This window comes from Ranitomeya variabilis, chromosome 4 (assembly GCF_051348905.1).
Source record: "Ranitomeya variabilis isolate aRanVar5 chromosome 4, aRanVar5.hap1, whole genome shotgun sequence".
In the NCBI taxonomy this organism is placed as follows: Eukaryota; Metazoa; Chordata; class Amphibia; order Anura; family Dendrobatidae; genus Ranitomeya; species Ranitomeya variabilis.
The window spans coordinates 525,320,714-525,337,526 of record NC_135235.1 but is presented as its reverse complement, the minus strand read 5'-3'; the positions used below and the strand labels follow the sequence as shown (position 1 = coordinate 525,337,526).

The 16,813-nt window shown below is 45.0% G+C and overlaps 1 protein-coding gene across 17 annotated transcripts in view; it reads left to right on the top strand.

The window, feature by feature from the left end:
* The window catches only part of SRCIN1 (SRC kinase signaling inhibitor 1), a 608,732-nt gene that overhangs the window by 486,563 nt on the left and 105,356 nt on the right, over window positions 1–16,813 (top strand). The gene's annotated exons all lie outside the window — the stretch shown is intronic.

The window sequence follows — 16,813 nt, the reverse complement described above, 5'->3', positions numbered from 1 at the left end:
GTGCCATCTACTATATAATTGTCTAAGGGTCACTTCCATCTTTCTGTCTGTCCTTCTGTCTGTCTGTCTGTCACAGATATTCATTGGTCGCGGCCTCTGTCTGTCATGGAAACCAAGTCGCTGATTGGTCGTGGCAAAACGCTCAGGACCATTGCCACGACCAATCAGCGATGGCCATAGTCTGGCAGCAAAATGGCCGCTGCTTTACTGCCCTGCAGTCAGCGCTGAGCGCTCACACAGGGTTAATGCCAGTGTTCACGGACCGCGGCGTAACGCACTCCGTTAACGCAGCTATTAACCCTGTGTGACCAACTTTTTACTATTGATGCTGCGTATGCAGCATCAATAGTAAAAAGATCTAATGTTACAAATAATAATAATTTTAAAAAAAGCGTTATTCTCACCCTCCGACGTGATGCGCTGTCCTCGGCAGTGCAAGCGGCAGGTTCCGGTGCCAAGGATGCTATGCGAGAAGGACCTGCCATGACGTCACGGTCTGTTGTGAATTCCGCTCTTGGGCTCCCTCCGGTGGTTGTAAGTAGCACTTTTGTGAGTTCTGCTCTTGGGCTCCCTCCGGTGGTTTTGAGTGGTATGGCTGCTTCTTGGATTTAGCATCAGCAGCTGCTTCCACTGATCGTCTTTCTGGCTCGGCTATTTTAGTCTGGCCTTATCCCTCAATCAATGCCAGTTGTCAATTGTTCCTGCTTGGAGTCACGGCTCTTTTGGATTTCCCTGACACTCTGACCTGTTCAGCGAAGATGTCCTTGCTTGTCCTTTTGCAGTTCTCTTGTTGTGGACTTTATTGTTCAGCACATTCTATGTTTTGCTCATTTGTCCAGCTTATCAGTATGGATCTATTCAGCTAAGCTGGAAGCTCTGGGCAGCGGATTTTGCCCTCCACACCTTTAGTCAGGTGTGGAGATTTTTGCATTTCTCTGCGGTGGACTTTTTCTAGTTTTTATTACTGACCGCACAGTGTTCTGTCCTGTACTATCTATCTAGCTAGAAGTGGCCTCCTTTGCTAAATCTTGTTTCATTCTACGTATGTCATTTCCTTCTCCACTCACAGTCATTATTTGTGGGGGGCTGTCTATCCTTTGGGGATTTTCTCTGAGGCAAGATAGTTTTCCCTTTTCTATCTCTAGGGGTAATTAGTCCTCCGGCTGTGTCGAGATGTCTAGGAAGTGTTAGGTAGGCTGTCTATCCTTTAGGGATTTTCTCTGAGGCAAGATAGCTTTCCTGTTTCTACCTTTAGGGGTAGCTAGTTCTCCGGCTGTGATGAGGTGTCCAGGGAGTGACAGGAACATCCCACGGCTACTTCTAGTGTTGGGTTAAGATCAGGAACTGCGGTCTGTATAGTTACCACCTGCTCAGAGCTAGTCGCATGTCGCTCCTAAATCACCGGTCCATAACAACGGTCATGTGACCGTGACATCATCACAGGTCCTGCACTCATACCAACCCTGGGACCGGTAGCTGCCGCGTGCACCGCACATAGGCACCAGGACTTCAAGGGGCCTTCGGAAGGTGAGTATATGTTTATTTTTTATTTTAAGTCTTTTTTAACCACGCATATAGTGCCCACATTGCTATATACTACGTGGGCCTACGTAGCTGTGCAATACACTACGTGACTGTGTTATATACTACGTACCTGTGCAATATACTACGTGGCTCTGTGCTATATACTCCGTGGCCTGTGCTATATACTCCATGGGCTGTGCAATATACTCCGTGGGCTGTGCAATATACTCCGTGGCTGTGCAATATACTACGTGGGCTGTGCAATATACTACGTGGCTGGGCTATATACTGCATGGGCTGTGCAATATACTACGTGGGCTGTGCAATATACTACGTGGCTGGGCTATATACTGCATGGGCTGTGCAATATACTACGTGGCTGTGCTATATACTACGTGGCTGGGCAATATACTACGTGGCTGGGCAATATACTACGTGGCTGGGCAATATACTCTGTGGCTGTGCAATATACTACGTGGGCTGTGCAATATACTATGTGGCTGGGCTATATACTGCATGGGCTGTGCAATATACTACGTGGCTGTGCTATATACTACGTGGCTGGGCAATATACTACGTGGCTGGGCAATATACTATGTAGACATGCATATTCTAGAATACCCGATGCGTTAGAATCGGGTCACCATCTAGTATATATATAGCTACCGTATTCTTTTGTAGAAGCTTTCCATGCTTGCATATAAATTATGAGCAATATAGAAGTACAATACATTAAAGGACTCATAAACTTTAAACTTCTATGGATTCCTTATTATGGATTCATATAAACTGGAGCCATAATGCTACATTGTACATGAGGTTTTACCCTATATAAGGCAGTTACTGTATACATTGGAGTTGAGTTTGTGTTATGTATGGTCATAGCTAGGCTTTCCTTCAGATGAGGGTTAGCTCTTCTGTCCTAGTTCTGCATCGAAATACCAAACAACAACACATTTTTAATATATCGGTTCCTGGGGCAAATTTCCCAGTAGCTCCCCAGCTATATATACAATACTTAATAGAGGGACATTTCAGAAAGTAGCCATTGCTGTACCTTGGTCTGGAATGCGAAGTCTACGTGGACAAGGAAGGGGCTCCCAGATACCAGCTGTAAAACTCGGCGCTCCACCATCACATATTCCTCATTGCCAGAGGCGAGCAGGGATCTCTTGCTGATGATCTTAACAGCATACTTCTGATGGTTAGAAGCATCCTCTGCCACCATAACCTTCCCAAAACCTCCCTGCCCGAGCATGTGATGGAAAACCAATCTCTCTGTGATGTTGTGTGAGATTGTGCTCCTAGGGCAGGTTGGCCGAGCACTGTGTCCTATCAGAGAAAATGAGAAGATGTTTAACATTTACTGCCTGCTGTTCACACTGACTAGATAGAAGCTAACAAATCTGATCTGCAGGGTTGAGTACTTGCAGAAGCTCTTTTTTTGAATACTGCACTATGGTATTTTTGCTCAAAGGTTGTATTTTACATTATCCTCATGGATTCACATATTATTATATTCATATCAAAGAATCGATTCTATATCAAATCCATAGAAATCACTAGTTTTTTACTCCATAGCCCTGATCTTAACTGCTCTTAAGACTAGATTAAAAATGTCTGTACACAAGTGCTCCCAGTTACAGCCCTCAGCATAAATTAGTACATCCTGTTTAAAAGGTAGGATTGTAATCAATATCTCACTGAACACTAAACCCTAACCACAAGAACAGTTTACAAAATTTTGACATTACTGAGTTTCATAGAAATTTTTTTTTAACCCATAACATGAAAGAAATGTAATAATAACTTTCATTACAAAATCGTCAGTTTTACTGAAATTAGTTGATGAAAAAAATAAATACACCCCACATCAAAAACTACTACATCTAGTATTTTGTATGACATCCGTCATTTTTAAGGACCAAGTCTTCTAGGCATGGCAAGAACAAGTTGGCGACATATTGCAACACCTTATCTTTTTACATTCTTAAGAACAACCTCTTTTAGAGCCTGGATGCTGGATAGAGAGTGGTGCTCAACTTGTCTCTTTATAATTCTCCATAGATGTTTCGGTTGGGTTCAGATAAGGGAAAGAAACTTGGTCACTGAATCACTTTCACCATGTTTCTCTTCATTCAACAGTGTCCTTAGATGTGTATTTTGGAGCATTGTCATGTTGGAAAAATGCATGTTTACCAAGGGCATAGAGTGATGTCAGTACCCTCTTTTTCAATATGGAGCAGTATATCTATGAATTCATGATACCACCAATGAAATGTAGCACCCCGGCATCAGCAGCACTCATGCGGCCTCACATAAGGACATCTCTCCCACCATGTTTCACTGCAGGCACCAGGGTTATTTCCAAAATCATAAAGCGATGTACGTTTTTGTACATACAGAATTAATCTTTTATGGCAATACAGCCTATTTTAAATTTGACAAGAAGATACTATTGACAGTTTTAGGCTGCACCATCAAAGTAAAGATCCTTGATAAAATTATTTGAATAAGCGTTTTTTATTCCATAACGCATTTCGACGTCTGTCTGGCATTTTTATCAAGTGTTAAAAACAGTTGTTTTTTTACAGTTGATAAAGACAACAATCCAGCGTCAAAACAGGTTGGGGACTGAAAACCACTTATTCATATAATTGAACCAAGGATTTTTATTTCTGTAGCGCAGCCTAAAACTGTTAATTGTCTCTTCTTGTCAAGCATCCTGGTGAAGTTTATCGTTTTATTGAAGCTTTTACGGGAGTTGTGCCTAACAACTCGCTCTGATGAGCATATTACCTGGATCTATTGTATCTTTTTATAAAAGTATCACCCTATGGTCTGGGGTTCTGTTTCCCTATATTTTTAATCTGTTTTTAAATTTGTTTTTCTTCTATTACCCTTTAATGATGCCCCTCAAGCACTGTTTATCCTCAGTTGTCATTGGATCTGTCCTTCAGTAGCTCTAAAGCTGTCAGTCGAGATGCTCAGATGCACCTAATGAACCTGTCTAAGAAAAAATTATACAGACAGGTTGTAACATCCCACTGTAATCAGCTGCTTTTCCAGCTAATGACACTGTGTAAGTCATAAAAGAACAGATGTACCTAAACCTGGTCTAATAAAACATCCCCCAGACACAATATTCTCATTGCCCTGACAGCCGTGGTGTAGCATGGCTCAGCTATTCTATTCAGGGCCGGTTTTAGACAAAGGGGGGCCCTGGGCAGAAGTTTAAGGTGGAGCACCAAATGCTCACATATTGCACTATCACACAGACATTTTGGTTGTATTTACATGCGATGAGTTCAGGCTGTTAAACGAGCACAATCGACAATATTGAAGTTGTTCGACGCTTGTTTCCTGGCCTCTTTATACTGGCTGAGGAACAATGATGGGCGCAGAACCATCACTAATAGATCAATCTGTCCACATGCAGTATTATGTTATCAGCATCACATCTGCAGTTTTCACTGGCGATGTGCTGCTGAGAACAGTGATTTTTTTTCCAGCATAAACAATCCAATCACTCGATTAATAGGCAGCATTTTGCTTGTTTAGTATAATACACCCATAGTCCTCCCACATAGTATAATGCACCCCATAGTCATCCACATAGTATAATGCACCCCATAGTCCTTCATATAATATTATATGCTCCCCATATCCCCCTATAGTATAATGCACTCCCCATAGTCATCCATATAGTACAATGTACTCCTCATAGTATAATGCATCCCATAGTCCTTCATATAGTATAGTGCATTCCCCATAGTCCTTAATACAGTATAATGCAGGTCACATATAGTACATATAGTATAATGCACTCCCGATGGTCCTTAATAGAGTATAATGCAGTCCTCATATAGTATAATAACCCCCCATATAGTACATATGGTATTATGCAACCCATAGTCCTCAATGGACTATAATGCAGCCGCCCCATAGAGCACAATGCAGCCCCCCCTCATAGAGTATAATACAGCCATCCCATAGAGTATAATGCAGCCCCCTCATAGAGTATAATGCAGCCATCCCATAGAGTATAATGCAGCCATCCCATAGAGTATAATACAGCCACCCTCAGAGTATAATGCAGCCCCGTCATAGAGTATAATGCTCATAGAATATAATGCAGCCCCTACATAGAATGTAATGCTGCTCCCTCATAGAATATAATGCAGCCCCCTCATAGAATATAATGCAGCGCCCCTCATAGAATATAATGCTCCCCCCTCAAAGTTTAATGCATCTTCTGAGAGTATAATGCAGCTCCTTCAAAATATAATGCAACCCCCTCAGAGCGTAATGCAAAGCCCCCTGTTGTGAATTTGGATTCTGGGCTCCCCCGGTGGCTACTGGTGGAATTGAACTGGTGTCTTCATCTTCTCTGTTCACCTGTTCCCATCAAGTTGTGGGAGTCGCTATATAACCTTGCTTCTCTGTTAGTTGCTTGCCGGTCAACAATGTTATCAGAAGCCTCTCTGTGCTTGTTCCTGCTCCTAGACAACTACTAGATAAGTTGGACTCTTGTCCATGTTTGTTTTTGCATTTTTGTTCCAGTTCACAGCTGTAGTTTCGTTACTGTGTCTGGAAAGCTCTTGTGAACAGGAATTGCCACTCTGGTGTTATGAGTTAATGCCAGAGTTTTAAAGTAATTTCTGGATGGTGTTTTGATAGGGTTTTCAGCTGACCATGAAAGTGTCCTTTCTGTCTTCTGCTATGTAGTAAGTGGACCTCAAATTTGCTAAACCTATTTTCATACTACGTTTGTTATTTCATCTTAACTCACCGCCAATACATGTGGGGGGCCTCTGTCTCCTTTCGGGGTATTTCTCTAGAGGTGAGCTAGGACTAATATTTTCCTCTGCTAGCTTTATTTAGTCCTCCGGCTGGTGCTGGGCATCTAGAATCAACGTAGGCATGCTACCCGGCCACTGCTAGTTGTGCGTTAGGTTTAGTTCATGGTCAGCTCAGTTTCCATCTTCCAAGAGCTAGTTCCTATATATGCTGATGCTATGTTCTCTTGCCATTGAGATCATGACAGTTTGACCGGCCAACAAAGTGTTAATTGTTTGGGCTGAAGCAGGAGATAGAGAAGTGTTTAAGGAAAATTTTTTTTTTTTTTTTTTTTTTTTTCCCTTCAGAGTTTTGCTGCCTAGCCCTTAATTGCTGTCTAGCTGCTTCTTACCTCCTCTTAACCCTTGAATGGCTCTGTGTCCACCTGTTTGTAATGGATCTTCAGAGTGTAACTGCAGGTTTGAATAATCTCGCCACGAAAGTACAAAAATTGCAAGATTTTGTTTGTCATGCACCTGTATCTGAGCCGAGAATTCCTTTGCCGGAATTTTTCTCGGGGAATAGATCCGGGTTTCAGAATTTTCGAAATAATTGCAAATTATTTTTGTCCCTGAAATCTCGCTCTGCCGGAGACCCTGCACAGCAGGTCAGGATTGTGATTTCCTTGCTCCGGGGCGACCCTCAAGACTGGGCTTTTTCATTGACACCAGGGGATCCTGCGTTGCTCAATGTGGATGCGTTTTTTCTGGCCTTGGGGTTGCTTTATGACGAACCTCATTTGGAGCTTCAGGCAGAAAAAACTTTGATGTCCCTATCTCAGGGGCAAGATGAAGCGGAAATTTACTGCCAAAGATTCCGTAAATGGTCTGTGCTTACTCAGTGGAATGAGTGCGCCCTGGCGGCGACTTTCAGAGAGGGTCTCTCTGATGCCATTAAGGATGTTATGGTGGGGTTCCCTGTGCCTGCGGGTCTGAATGAGTCCATGACAATGGCTATTCAGATCGATAGGCGTCTGCGGGAGCGCAAACCAGTGCACCATCTGGCGGTTTCCACTGAGAGGTCGCCAGAGAGTATGCAGTGTGATAGAATTCTGTCCCGAAGCGAGCGGCAGAATTTTAGACGGAAAAATGGGTTGTGTTTCTATTGTGGTGATTCTACTCATGTTATATCAGCATGCTCTAAGCGCACTAAAAAGCTTGGTAAATCTGTTTCCATTTGCACCTTACCGTCTAAGTTTATTCTATCTGTGACCCTGATTTGCTCTTTGTCATCTATTACCACGGACGCCTATGTCGACTCTGGCGCCGCTTTGAGTCTTATGGATTGGTCCTTTGCCAAACGCTGTGGGTATGATTTAGAGCCTTTGGAGACTCCTATTCCTCTGAAGGGGATTGACTCCACCCCATTGGCTAATAATAAACCACAATACTGGACACAAGTAACTATGCGTATTAATCCGGATCACCAGGAGATTATTCGCTTTCTGGTGCTGTATAACCTACATGATGATTTGGTGCTAGGATTGCCTTGGCTGCAATCTCACAACCCAGTCCTCGACTGGAGAGCTATGTCTGTGTTGAGCTGGGGATGTAAGGGGGCTCATGGGGATGTACCTGTGGTTTCCATTTCATCATCCATTCCCTCTGAAATTCCTGAGTTCCTGTCTGACTATCGTGACGTCTTTGAAGAATCCAAGCTTGGTTCGTTACCTCCGCACCGAGAGTGCGATTGTGCCATAGATTTAATCCCGGGTAGTAAATACCCAAAGGGTCGTTTATTTAATCTGTCTGTGCCTGAACATGCTGCTATGCGAGAATATATAAAGGAGTCCTTGGAAAAGGGACATATTCGTCCATCGTCATCTCCCTTAGGAGCCGGTTTTTTCTTTGTGTCAAAAAAAGACGGCTCTTTGAGACCATGTATTGATTATCGGCTTTTGAATAAAATCACTGTTAAATATCAATACCCATTGCCGTTGCTGACGGATTTGTTTGCTCGCATAAAGGGGGCCAAGTGGTTCTCTAAGATTGACCTTCGGGGGGCGTATAATTTGGTGCGAATCAGGCAGGGGGATGAGTGGAAAACCGCATTTAATACTCCCGAGGGCCACTTTGAGTATTTAGTGATGCCTTTTGGTCTTTCAAATGCTCCGTCAGTTTTCCAGTCCTTTATGCATGATATTTTTCGCGATTATTTGGATAAATTTATGATTGTGTATCTGGATGATATTCTGATTTTTTCGGATGACTGGGACTCTCATGTCCAGCAAGTCAGGAGGGTTTTTCAGGTTTTGCGGTCTAATTCTTTGTGTGTGAAGGGTTCTAAGTGTGTTTTTGGGGTACAGAGGATTTCCTTTTTGGGATATATTTTTTCCCCTTCTTCCATTGAAATGGATCCTGTCAAGGTTCAAGCCATTTGTGATTGGACGCAGCCCTCTTCTCTTAAGAGTCTTCAGAAATTTTTGGGCTTTGCTAACTTTTATCGTCGATTTATTGCTGGTTTTTCGGATATTGCTAAGCCATTGACCGATTTGACTAAGAAGGGTGCTGATGTTGCTGATTGGTCCCCTGATGCTGTGGAGGCCTTTCGGGAGCTTAAGCGCCGTTTTTCCTCTGCCCCTGTGTTGCGTCAGCCTGATGTTGCTCTACCTTTTCAGGTTGAGGTCGACGCTTCTGAGATCGGAGCTGGGGCAGTGTTGTCGCAGAAAAGTTCTGACTGCTCCGTGATGAGGCCTTGTGCCTTCTTTTCCCGTAAATTTTCGCCCGCTGAGCGGAATTATGATGTTGGGAATCGGGAGCTTTTGGCCATGAAGTGGGCTTTTGAGGAGTGGCGCCATTGGCTTGAGGGGGCCAGACATCAGGTGGTGGTATTGACTGACCACAAAAATTTGATTTATCTTGAGACCGCCAGGCGCCTGAATCCTAGACAGGCGCGCTGGTCATTATTTTTCTCTCGGTTTAATTTTGTGGTGTCATACCTACCGGGTTCTAAGAATGTTAAGGCGGATGCCCTTTCTAGGAGTTTTGAGCCTGACTCGCCTGGTAACTCTGAGCCCACAGGTATCCTTAAGGATGGAGTGGTATTGTCAGCCGTTTCTCCAGACCTGCGGCGGGCCTTGCAGGAGTTTCAGGCGGATAGACCTGATCGTTGCCCACCTGATAAACTGTTTGTTCCTGATGATTGGACCAGTAGAGTCATCTCTGAGGTTCATTCTTCTGCGTTGGCAGGTCATCCTGGCATTTTTGGTACCAGGGATTTGGTGGCAAGGTCCTTCTGGTGGCCTTCCCTGTCACGAGATGTGCGAGGCTTTGTGCAGTCTTGTGACGTTTGTGCTCGGGCCAAGCCTTGTTGTTCTCGGGCTAGTGGATTATTGTTGCCCTTGCCTATTCCTAAGAGGCCTTGGACGCACATCTCGATGGATTTTATTTCAGATCTGCCGGTTTCTCAGAAGATGTCTGTCATCTGGGTGGTGTGTGACCGTTTTTCTAAGATGGTCCATTTGGTTCCTCTGCCCAAGTTGCCTTCTTCTTCCGAGTTGGTTCCTCTGTTTTTTCAAAATGTTGTTCGTTTGCATGGTATTCCTGAGAATATCATTTCTGACAGAGGGACCCAATTCGTGTCTAGATTTTGGCGGGCATTCTGTGCTAGGATGGGCATAGATTTATCTTTTTCGTCCGCTTTCCATCCTCAGACGAATGGCCAGACCGAGCGGACTAATCAGACCCTGGAGACATATCTGAGGTGTTTTGTGTCTGCTGACCAGGATGATTGGGTTGCTTTTTTGCCATTGGCGGAGTTCGCTCTCAATAATCGGGCCAGCTCTGCCACTTTGGTGTCCCCGTTTTTCTGTAATTCGGGGTTTCATCCTCGATTTTCCTCTGGTCAGGTGGAATCTTCGGATTGTCCTGGAGTGGATGCTGTGGTGGAGAGATTGCATCAGATCTGGGGGCAGGTGGTGGACAATTTGAGGTTGTCCCAGGAGAAGACTCAGCTTTTTGCCAACCGCCACCGTCGTGTTGGTCCTCGGCTTTGTGTTGGGGATTTGGTGTGGTTGTCTTCTCGTTTTGTCCCTATGAGGGTCTCTTCTCCTAAGTTTAAGCCTCGGTTCTTCGGCCCGTATAAGATATTGGAGATCCTTAACCCTGTTTCCTTCCGTTTGGACCTCCCTGCATCCTTTTCTATTCATAACGTTTTTCATCGGTCATTATTGCGCAGGTATGAGGTACCGGTTGTGCCTTCCGTTGAGCCTCCTGCTCCGGTGTTGGTTGAGGGTGAGTTGGAGTACGTTGTGGAGAAAATCTTAGACTCCCGTGTTTCCAGACGGAGACTCCAGTATCTGGTCAAGTGGAAGGGATACGGCCAGGAGGATAATTCTTGGGTGAATGCATCTGATGTTCATGCCTCTGATCTGGTTCGTGCCTTTCATAGGGCCCATCCTGATCGCCCTGGTGGTTCTGGTGAGGGTTCGGTGCCCCCTCCTTGAGGGGGGGGTACTGTTGTGAATTTGGATTCTGGGCTCCCCCGGTGGCTACTGGTGGAATTGAACTGGTGTCTTCATCTTCTCTGTTCACCTGTTCCCATCAAGTTGTGGGAGTCGCTATATAACCTTGCTTCTCTGTTAGTTGCTTGCCGGTCAACAATGTTATCAGAAGCCTCTCTGTGCTTGTTCCTGCTCCTAGACAACTACTAGATAAGTTGGACTCTTGTCCATGTTTGTTTTTGCATTTTTGTTCCAGTTCACAGCTGTAGTTTCGTTACTGTGTCTGGAAAGCTCTTGTGAACAGGAATTGCCACTCTGGTGTTATGAGTTAATGCCAGAGTTTTAAAGTAATTTCTGGATGGTGTTTTGATAGGGTTTTCAGCTGACCATGAAAGTGTCCTTTCTGTCTTCTGCTATGTAGTAAGTGGACCTCAAATTTGCTAAACCTATTTTCATACTACGTTTGTTATTTCATCTTAACTCACCGCCAATACATGTGGGGGGCCTCTGTCTCCTTTCGGGGTATTTCTCTAGAGGTGAGCTAGGACTAATATTTTCCTCTGCTAGCTTTATTTAGTCCTCCGGCTGGTGCTGGGCATCTAGAATCAACGTAGGCATGCTACCCGGCCACTGCTAGTTGTGCGTTAGGTTTAGTTCATGGTCAGCTCAGTTTCCATCTTCCAAGAGCTAGTTCCTATATATGCTGATGCTATGTTCTCTTGCCATTGAGATCATGACAGCCCCCCTGAGTATAAGTCTTATTTGCCAGAGGGATCAAATACTTATTTCTCACTGCAAAATGCAAATAAATTTATATACTTTATACGATGTGATTTTCTGGATTTTATGTTAAAATTAACCCTACCATTAAAATTATAGACTGTTCATGTCTTTATCAGTGGGCAAACTTACAAAATCAGAAAGAGAGCAAATAATTATTTCCTTCACTGTATAATTGCTACCCACATAGAATATAATGCAACCCCCCATAGAGTATAATGCAGCCCCCGTATAGAATATAATGCAGCCCCCTCTGTTATGACCCCAATGGCAGAGGGTCTCAAAAGTACATACCAAGTCTGCAAACATAAAAAACCAGCTCATAGGGCAGTGGTAACTGGGCTAACCGTATATCTAATCCTAGCACCACAAATAGCAGCAGCCGGGGAACGTGCCTACGTTGGTTCTAGACGTCTCGCGCCAGCCGGAGAACTAACTAACCCTAGAAGGGAAAAGATAGACCTTTCTTGCCTCCAGAGAAAAGACCCCAAAAGTTGGATACAAGCCCCCCACAAATAATAACGGTGAGGTAAGGAGAAAAGACAAACGTAAGAATGAACTAGATATTTAGCAAAGGGAGGCCCACTGACTAACAGCAGAATATAGTAAGATGACTTATACGGTCAGCAAAAACCCTATCAAAATTTGCACGCTGGATATTCAAGAACCCCCGAACCGTCTAACGGTCCGGGGGGAGAACACCAGCCCCCTAGAGCTTCCAGCAAAATCAGGAATCACATTTAGTACAAGCTGGACAGAAAATAAGAGCAATACAGATAACCAAAAAAACAAGGAAGCAGGACTTAGCTTAATTTTGCAAGAACCAAGACCAGCAGACAGGAGCAAACAGAAAGGATCTGATTACAACAATGCCAGGCACTGGACTGAGGATCCAGGAAGTTTATATAGCAACACCCCTGGACTAACGACCCAGGTGGGTGCCAAACTGAGGAAAGACAATCCCAGAGTCATATCACTAGTGACCACAAGAGGGAGCCAAAAAAGTCTAATTCACAACACCCCTCATAGAATATAATGCAGCCCACCTCATAGAATATAATGCAACCCCCCTCATAGAGTATAATGCTTCCCCCTCAAAGAGTGTAATGCAGCCCCCTCATAATATAATTTGGAAAGCCCCCCTACGCACAGTATATTACTGCCCTCCACATGCGGTATAATGCAGCCCCCACACACAGTATAATGCAGTCTCCCAACAACCAGTATAATGAAGCCCCCACACACAGTATGACGCACTCCCCTACACAAACACAATACAGTATAATGCAGCTCCATACATACACACATAGTATAATTCAGCCCCCCACACACAGTATAATGCAGGCCCCCCACACAGTATAATGCAGCCACACTCCACACTCAGATTAAAGCAGGCCACCCACACACAGTATAATTCAGCCCCCCACATGCACAGTATAATGCAAAGCTTCCCCCGACACACAGTATAATGCAGCCCCCCCACACACAGTTTAATGCAGTCCCCCACAGACACAGTTTAATGCATCCCTCCCACACACAATTTAATGGAGCCCCCTACACACAGTATAATGCAGCCCCCACATACACGGTATAATGGAGCCCCCACACACAGTTTAATGCAGCCCTCCCACACACAGTTTAATGCAGCCCTCCCCACTCAGTATTATGCAGCATCCCCCCACACACAGTATAATGGAGCCCCTCCACACACACAGTATAATGCAGCCCCCCACAGTTTAATGCAGCCCCCTCCACACACAATTTAATGGAGCCCCCTACACAGTATAATGCAGCCCCCACATACACAATATAATGGAGCCCTCACACATAGTATAATGCAGCCTCCCCACACACAGTGTAATGCATCCCCCCACACACACAGTATAATTCAGCTCCCTCACACACACAGTATAATGCAGCACGCCTGCACATACATAGTATAATACAGCTCCTCCACACACACAGTATAATGAAGCCCATACACACACATAGTCCCCCACATAATATAATGCACACCTCATAGTCCTCCATTTAGTATAATGTGCACCATGATCCTCCATATAATATAATGTGCACCATAGTCTTTCATATAGTATAATATGCCTCATATCCCGCCATATACTTTAATACCCTCATAGAGTACAATGCAGCCCCCTCATAGAGTGTAATGCAGTCCCCCTCATAGAGTATAATGCAGCCATCCCATAGAGTATAATGCAGCCCCCCTCAGAGTATAATGCAGCCCCCATTGAGTAAATTGCAACCCCCTTAGAGTATAATGCAGCCCACCCAAAGAGCATAATGCAGCCCCCCATAGAGTATAATGCAACCCCCTCATAGAGTATAATGTTCATAGATCATAATGCAGCCCCCCACATAGAATATAATGTGGCCCCCTCATAGAATAAAATGCACCCCCATAGAATATAATACAACCCCCTTCATATAATATAATGCTGCACCCTCATAGAGTATAATGGAGCCCCCTCATAGAGTATAATGCAACCCCCTCATAGAGTATAATGTTCATAGATCATAATGCAGCCCCCGCATAGAATATAATGTGGCCCCCTCATAGAATAAAATGCAGCCTTCCTCATAGAATATAATGCAACCCCCCATAGAATATAATGCTGCCTGTCATGATTCTCAATGGCGAGAGAACATAGCCCAGCATATATGAGAACTAGCTCTTGGAAGATGGAAACTATATTGACCATGAACTAAACCTGCCGCACAACTAGAAGTGGCCGGGTAGCATGCCTACGTTTTTTTATCCCTAGATGCCCAGCGCCAGCCGGAGAACTACCTAATCCTAGCAGAGGAAAAGACAGTCCTGGCTCACCTCTAGAGAAATTTTCCCAAAAGGCAGACAGAGGCCCCCACATATATTGGCGGTGATTTAAGATGAAATGACAAACGTAGTATGAAAATAGGTTTAGCAAAATCGAGGTCCGCTTACTAGATAGCATGAAGACAGAAAGGGCACTTTCATGGTCAGCAGAAAACCCTATCAAAACACCATCCAGAAATTACTTTAAGACTCTAGCATTAACTCATAACACCAGAGTGGCAATTTCCGCTCACAAGAGCTTTCCAGACACAGTAACGAAACAGCAGCTGTGAACAGGAACAAAATGCAAAAACACACAAGGACAAAAGTCCAACTTAGCTGGGAGTTGTCTAGTAGCAGGAACATGCACAGAAAGGCTACTGATTACATTGTTGACCGGCATGAAACTGACAGAGGAGCAAGGTTATATAGCGACTCCCACATCCTGATAGGAGCAGGTGAACAGAGGGGATGATGTACACAAGTTAAATTCCACAAGTGGCCACAGGGGGAGCCCAGAATCCAATTTCACAACAGTACCCCCCCCTCAAGGAGGGGGCACCGAACCCTCACCAGAACCACCAGGGCGATCAGGATGAGCCCTATGAAAGGCACGGACAAGATCGGAGGCATGAACATCAGAGGCAGTGACCCAAGAATTATCCTCCTGACCGTATCCCTTCCATTTGACCAGATACTGGAGTTTCCGTCTGGAAACACGAGAGTCCAAGATCTTTTCCACAACGTACTCCAACTCACCCTCAACCAACACCGGAGCAGGAGGCTCAACGGAAGGCACAGCTGGTACCTTATACCTGCGCAACAATGACCGATGAAAAACATTATGAATCGAAAAGGATGCAGGGAGGTCCAAACGGAAGGACACAGGGTTAAGAATCTCCAATATCTTGTACGGGCCGATGAACCGAGGCTTAAACTTAGGAGAAGAAACCCTCATAGGGACAAAACGAGAAGACAACCACACCAAGTCCCCAACACAAAGCCGAGGACCAACACGACGACGGCGGTTGGCAAAAAGCTGAGTCTTCTCCTGGGACAACTTCAAATTGTCCACCACCTGCCCCCAAATCTGATGCAACCTCTCCACCACAGCATCCACTCCAGGACAATCCGAAGATTCCACTTGACCGGAGGAAAATCGAGGATGAAACCCCGAATTACAGAAAAACGGGGACACCAAGGTGGCAGAGCTGGCCCGATTATTGAGGGCGAACTCCGCCAAAGGCAAAAAAGCAACCCAATCATCCTGATCCGCAGACACAAAACACCTCAAATATGTCTCCAAGGTCTGATTAGTCCGCTCGGTCTGGCCATTAGTCTGAGGATGGAAAGCAGACGAAAAAGACAAATCTATGCCCATCCTAGCACAGAATGCCCGCCAAAATCTAGACACGAATTGGGTCCCTCTGTCAGAAACGATATTCTCCGGAATACCATGCAAACGAACAACATTTTGAAAAAACAGAGGAACCAACTCGGAAGAAGAAGGCAACTTAGGCAAGGGAACCAGATGGACCATCTTAGAGAAACGGTCACACACCACCCAGATGACAGACATCTTCTGAGAAACAGGCAGATCCGAAATAAAATCCATCGAGATGTGCGTCCAAGGCCTCTTCGGGATAGGCAAGGGTAACAACAATCCACTAGCCCGAGAACAACAAGGCTTGGCCCGAGCACAAACGTCACAAGACTGCACAAAGCCTCGCACATCTCGTGACAGGGAAGGCCACCAGAAGGACCTTGCCACCAAATCCCTGGTACCAAAGATTCCAGGATGACCTGCCAACGCAGAAGAATGAACCTCAGAGATGACTCTACTGGTCCAATCATCAGGAACAAACAGTCTACCAGGTGGGCAACGATCAGGTCTATCCGCCTGAAACTCCTGCAAGGCCCGCCGCAGGTCTGGAGAAACGGCAGACAATATCACTCCATCTTTAAGGATACCTGTGGGCTCAGAATTACCAGGGGAGTCAGGCTCAAAACTCCTAGAAAGGGCATCCGCCTTAACATTCTTAGAACCCGGTAGGTAAGACACCACAAAATTAAACCGAGAGAAAAACAACGACCAGCGCGCTTGTCTAGGATTCAGGCGCCTGGCAGACTCAAGGTAAATTAAATTTTTGTGGTCAGTCAATACCACCACCTGATGTCTGGCCCCCTCAAGCCAGTGACGCCACTCCTCAAAAGCCCACTTCATGGCCAAAAGCTCCCGATTCCCAATATCATAATTCCGCTCGGCGGGCGAAAATTTACGGGAAAAAAAGGCACAAGGTCTCATCACGGAGCAGTCGGAACTTCTCTGCGACAACATCGCCCCAGCTCCGATTTCAGAAGCGTCGACCTCAACCTGAAAAGGAAGAGCAACATCA